Genomic DNA, 5,953 nt, shown 5'->3' with positions numbered 1-5,953 from the left:
ATAAATTTATCATGAAGGCTTTCTCACACAAAAAGTTTACCAAACCCTCTAAAAATTTTTTTTTTGTAAGTTTTTTGTTTAATTTAGTAATTTGTGTTTTACCAAAAAAATAATTACCACCTAGAACAGGGGTTCCCAAACTTATTTTATCGCGGGCCAATATGTGAAATCGTAATTATGCGTCAGGCAAGGTTTTCCCTGCTATATTGGCGACGCGACTTGGGTAATCCTTTAGCTGGTGGCCACCTGAAATTTTGGTTTCAAAATGTTCTATAGCCCCCACTAAAACCTGCTGTCTAAATTTTTTTTAAAAGAGGGGCGTTCATGTCGAAAAATTAGCCTGGTCACCGTAATTCGTCTGATTTGCGTAGGGTCAATGGTTTATTACATCACAATTGCGGTCTGTTACGTCACAATAGTGGTATATTACATAAGTTACAAGACGGTATAGCTTTGTTTTTTTCCCCATTGTTTTAACGTACAAATCAAATGTAACAATATGCATTCTATGACTTAATAATCCAATCTTGGTTTAATTCATAACGGCTGGTGTAGAAAATACGGTGACGCAGCACGATTTCGCACACATTTTTAAGTTAATTTTCGACACGAATGCCTGAGTTTTTTCAAAAAAAAATAATACAGTGGGTATCAGTGAGACCTAAGGAACATTTTGAAACCAAAATTTCAGGTGGCCACCAGCTAAATGATTACCCGCGACCTGTATTGGCCAAAATTTGGTTATAACGAATACTGTTAGTTAGGTCAGGAAATTCGACACATATGCTTGTAATAAACATGGCTTCTAGAACAGATTAAACTACGTACTTGCGGAGTAAAAGATAAAGTTTCACAGTTTTTTGTTGAATCATGCCGCGGTATAACCACTATACCAGAGTAACAAGCGTGGCAGGTTGGCTGATGTTGTGACAGTCATAACTATATTTGTGACGTAACAAAGACAATGTAAATTATTACAGAAATCAATAAAACATTTTTAGACGATTTTTTAAAGTAATATGTTCATTTGTGAACGTATGAAATCGGTAATTTTGAAGTCCTCTTGAGGGCCAATTATTTTGCTTCTGCGGGCTGCAGATGGCTGCGGTTTGGGGACCCCTGACCTAGAAGGACAGTTAGGATAAAAAATGGGCCAAATAAATGTCCTTTCCACCCACAAAAGCTGTTTGCATTAAAAATGAATTTTTAGCGGGCTAGGGGGGTTGTCCTTTCTTACCCCAAGTACCCCATTGTTTCTTATCACCCCACTTTACTATATATAATATATATATATATGTATATATAATCTTTATTTACGGCAGGTTCAGTAAAAATATGCAATAGGCCTTCTATAATGTATTTTCCCTTTAAAAATAAACCCAACTTTACAAGTTTATACTATAGTAAAACTTTGCACTCCTTATTTCCAATGGGGTTTAGTAATACAATTTTTTGTTAAAAGGTTTTTACTAGTTTGTTAAAAGTCTTTCATCTTAAGTTCTTTGAATATGCATTTAGTGCACAATTGCTTCCACTATAGCCTATACAACACCTGGCTGTTAGATTTTTACAGCATTGTCTTTTTACTTTTATTTCTTCAGTATAATTAAAATGTTTTATTAGTTGTGATGGAGTTTATTGTTGTATTTAAGTATATATACATAATATATAGTCTATTTAAACCTTTATAGGATATAGAATAGGGTATACATATGTCTTAAATTGCATTCTTATTTTTTTATTTTAAAACAATATTTGTTGTACATATCATACAGTTTTGTTTTTCGTTCATAGTCTTTTGGAATCTTTCTTTGCTTTATTATGAGAAACGCTTCCGGCATATTTAGTATTTAGCAATCCATGCTGTTTATTAATGCACATTATAGCCCCAAAGAGGATACATTCACTAAACCGATGCATCATTTGGTAAATCTTGATTTTTTGTTAAAAATCTTCCTAAACAGGTTAAAACCCTTTAATCTCTGTCTTGTGTCTTTTTTGTGTACAGTGGACGTAAGGTTTCTTATGGATTATGAAGTAATCTTCAGTTCTCCTCTGCTTTCACTATTCTTTAAAACACTGCAATAATATTCTAGTTATATTGTTATAATACATGGCATTGTTTGATATCTGAATGTAATTGAATTGATTTAAATATTTAATGGATACTTATACTCAGGAAACTCTTGGTGCTCTTGGAATATATCTTTTTGTATGTTTATCAAATATAATTAACGGAAGTTCCTAGTGGTGTTGTAAAAGAAGTTAATGCAGTCGTGCTGTATTAGAAGTTAATGCAGAATCCACTGGAAGTGTCAAACATAGAAAGAAGGCCAAGTGAAATTTAAGGTATATTAATGATTGTATTTTGTTTGCTTGTTATTTTTGATAAACCATATGTATTTAAGGAGAACATTGTTTTCAGATATGTCAAGCTCTCCAATAATTTTGAATGTTTATGACATGGTAAGAAAACGCTTCAAATAATTCAATAGGTTTGCCTGCATGATTATTTTTAAGTAATTAAAATCCAGAATTCAAAGCTTAAAATTTCTAAAAACAGGTGAACAAAATGTGTTATTGGGCAGGTCTTTTGGACTCTGTCTCTTTTTGTTTATTTTGTTTCTTCGTTAGTGTTATAGCCAAACAGTCAAACGCGCAAATCTTTTAAGTGTATTGTTTGTGGATTGCGGATTGCGAATTGCGGATTGCGGTAACTAAAAGGAAAAATAACAATAGTAAATAAACACGTAAATATGCGAATAAACAACTAATGCGAAAAGATATATACCTGAAAATTTGTGGCTATAAACTACTTCCGTTCACTACAGAAGATTACCAACCAACGTTCATTCAAATCACTTAAGTATAAACTAAACTGAAATTGCCACGTAATGAACAAAGAGAATGCGAGAGAAAAAAGGCGATGACGTAACAAAAGAGAGAACCGGAACATAACTTAATTTGATAGACGTTTGGGTAAAATAACTGCACGCCAATAACAAAATGATTTTTTGGGGAATAATCTCTTGGAAACTGACAAAGTTTACTTCTAAACAAAATTGAACTTCTGCTTTTTACTAATAAACTGATATTTGATACTAGGAAACAAAGGATCAGTGTAAATTTAAAACGTCTATTCAAGATATTTCAATAATAGAGACAACATAGTTGATCTGGACCGACATGTTCTCAGTAGGTAACATCATGGGTGTCAATTGTGTGTTAGGGTGCAGGCTAGTGTTGTATCGAGCTGAACCGCAGCTCAAAAGTTGGTGACCGAGCATCTATGTTTTTGACACATCATCTGAAGATTGGTTAGCGCAGATACCTCTGACCCAGAGTTTATGGCTTCAAGGCCTATTGCTGCTAACATTGTAGGCCTGTGTGTTTTTTGGCAAGACGATTTACAGCAGTTGTCTAAATTGTTTGTCATACATAACAAAAATCTAGTAAAAACAAGAGATCAAAGATCTAATGTGTGAACACGTTTAAAACAATTAGCATATTATTAATTAATCCTTTTACTACAAAATTTAATCCCCACTTAAATGGTAACAGTTGATTCAGTCGTGAATCGTTGTGTGGATTTCTTATCTCACCAACACGTGCCCTCCCAAATTTCCAGACAGTGTTTTCGTTAAGTTAAAGTACATGAGAAAGGTAATCGATAATTAATCCCTAATCATGAGCTTTCAAATCTGAAAATTTAGTCAAAAAATTATAAATATATATTATGATTTGATTTCAATCAAGAGAATAAAGAATAAACGCTAGATTTAGGAATTGAGATAAGTGCAGAAAAAGTCACGCCAAAAAACAACGATCTATATGACCACTAACATGTTCAACAATCACTCACACAGTTAAACTTGTAGTAATTCGTAAGCTGGCACAAGGCGTATGAAACTGAACACCCATAGGCACCTAATGCGGTCGGACATTTTAGGCAAATGCATACTGGAATTTGGCACGTTGCCTATTAATTGTTCCATAACGAAGTAAACGAGCGCAAACGATTTAAGTATTTTATAAACCATTACATGTCGACGATTGAAGCTGTTTACGCTTCAACTTCTGACTAGATTTACATTACTATTAGTTAAATGTACGTCTACCAACTTAACTGTTAGCTCACAAGCTGTATTGTGATGCCATAGGCGCTGAATGCGGGCCTGCAAGGCCTGCGCGCAGGCCCTCACAAATACCAGGGTACTCTCGCAGGCCGTGAAATTTTAATGCGTGCGTCATGTTTATTGGCTTTCTTACGCAAACTTATAGATCATATTCGCACAGATAATACTAGAATAACTCGATAGGATCATTGATATTTCCATTAAAGTATTAAAATAATAAAAATCCAGCGTTTATAAATGTTCCAGACCGCAGTTCTAACGGAGACGTTAGTCAAGGTACGTTTCGGTTGCCTGGCAACTTATCGTGCGATAAAAGCATTTGTGTCTGTGACGTAACAACATTCGGTTCTTGGTAGTTTCAAAATTTTTACAAGGTTCAAATAAATCCGGCTCAATGTTTGGTTTAATAAATATTCCAACATATCCAGTAGACGCATTTCAAGTACCCCACCGGGTTTTCAATAGAATTACCCCGCTGTCCAAAATTGTTGTCACTATAAAACATCATATACTTACATCGCAGTTTACTCTAGTTTCAACGTCATGTATAAGAGGTTGTCATGTAGCCAGAACCCAAAAAAGGGGCCGGTCTAAACTCTAAAACCTGCCGTCATATTTAAATACTGCGTTATCAGGATCGTTTATCAGTATCGGCGTATCGTTAAGCCTACAGTTGTTAATACATTCTTGAAGTAATAAAGTCGATCTTTACCAAAGTTTCCCTCAACCATAAAGACATAGTGGCGATTCACACTTAAAAGACATAGTGGCGATTCACACTTTGATTATTTACGTCAGGCGTGCCCAACCTTTTTTGACCCAACATCTACTTTTCAACTAACCAACTGCACGCGGTCCACCAGCTAGCGTCAACGTATGCTGAAATATCTCTTGTATGTGTTTATCCCCTGTATAAGCAACTGCAGCTGTTCAATGAACCATGCTCATGGTTTTAACTTATCAGCAACAAAACTACTTTAATTACTACACAAATTTCAATGACTTCGTTACCAAAACTAACTGAAATGTAACAAACGAAAAACGTCACACATACAATTGTTGCGTCACACCTCACACGTCATCTTTAGCGGAGCTTAGTTGTGTTTTTGCAGGAAAATCCCTCTCATAGCCCCGTGTACCGTTCTAAAAGGATCAAAATTTTGGGGAATATAGTCAAAAATACTTAGTTTGAAGCACAGAGTTATTAGTGTACAAATCATGCAGACCAGGTTAAGGAAATTATTGTAAAATAATCGCTATTGTTCCGATTGTTACGTCATAGTAATCGTCATATTGGATTTTTTGCCTGCTGCCGTACAGGTACGCCCTCTTAACACGGTCCGTATTTTTTGTACAAAGTATTGATAAAATTAATGATTTGGCAATTATAACGCCACAGCAGATTTTTTGATTTTTTTTTATTACACCTGTCACGGTCGACCTGAGATAGGTCCGCGGACTACCGGTAGACCGCGGTCGACGCCAATTGACGCGTTCATTATTAGCATTCCAGGAGATAACAAACTGAATGTTCTACGAATCTACGTTCACGGTGGAGACTGTTTTAACCCAAATTCACGTGAACACATGCGTTAGTTTTCTACTTGAAACAGATTGCAATGAAATACATAGCTAGCGCCATTATATACAATTTCCCTCTGTTGTACCGCGACCGTATCAGAACTAAATAACATATATAATACATTAATACTATAGTGACAAATGGTCGGTATTAAACACAATTTAAAATTAACTGTCTTATCATTTAAATCTTTTACGCATGGCGGATGCCCTTGGTTTTAATTTTCTACTTACAG

The 5,953-nt window shown here is 34.9% G+C and overlaps 1 long non-coding RNA gene across 1 annotated transcript; it reads right to left on the bottom strand.

Annotated features, from left to right (window-relative positions):
• Window positions 1-2,575: 2,575 nt before the first annotated feature.
• On the bottom strand, window positions 2,576-5,947 carry LOC113475136. The gene is made up of 2 exons (XR_003396875.1): window positions 2,792-5,947; window positions 2,576-2,717 (listed from the first exon to the last, which is right to left on the bottom strand). It is a non-coding gene; the product is annotated as an uncharacterized LOC113475136 (long non-coding RNA).
• Window positions 5,948-5,953: the final 6 nt, after the last annotated feature.

The sequence above is a fragment of the Ciona intestinalis genome, unplaced genomic scaffold (assembly GCF_000224145.3).
Source record: "Ciona intestinalis unplaced genomic scaffold, KH HT000117.2, whole genome shotgun sequence".
Classification (NCBI taxonomy): domain Eukaryota; kingdom Metazoa; phylum Chordata; class Ascidiacea; order Phlebobranchia; family Cionidae; genus Ciona; species Ciona intestinalis.
The sequence above is the reverse complement of the archived record's forward strand: the minus strand, read 5'-3'. Positions and strand labels throughout refer to the sequence as shown.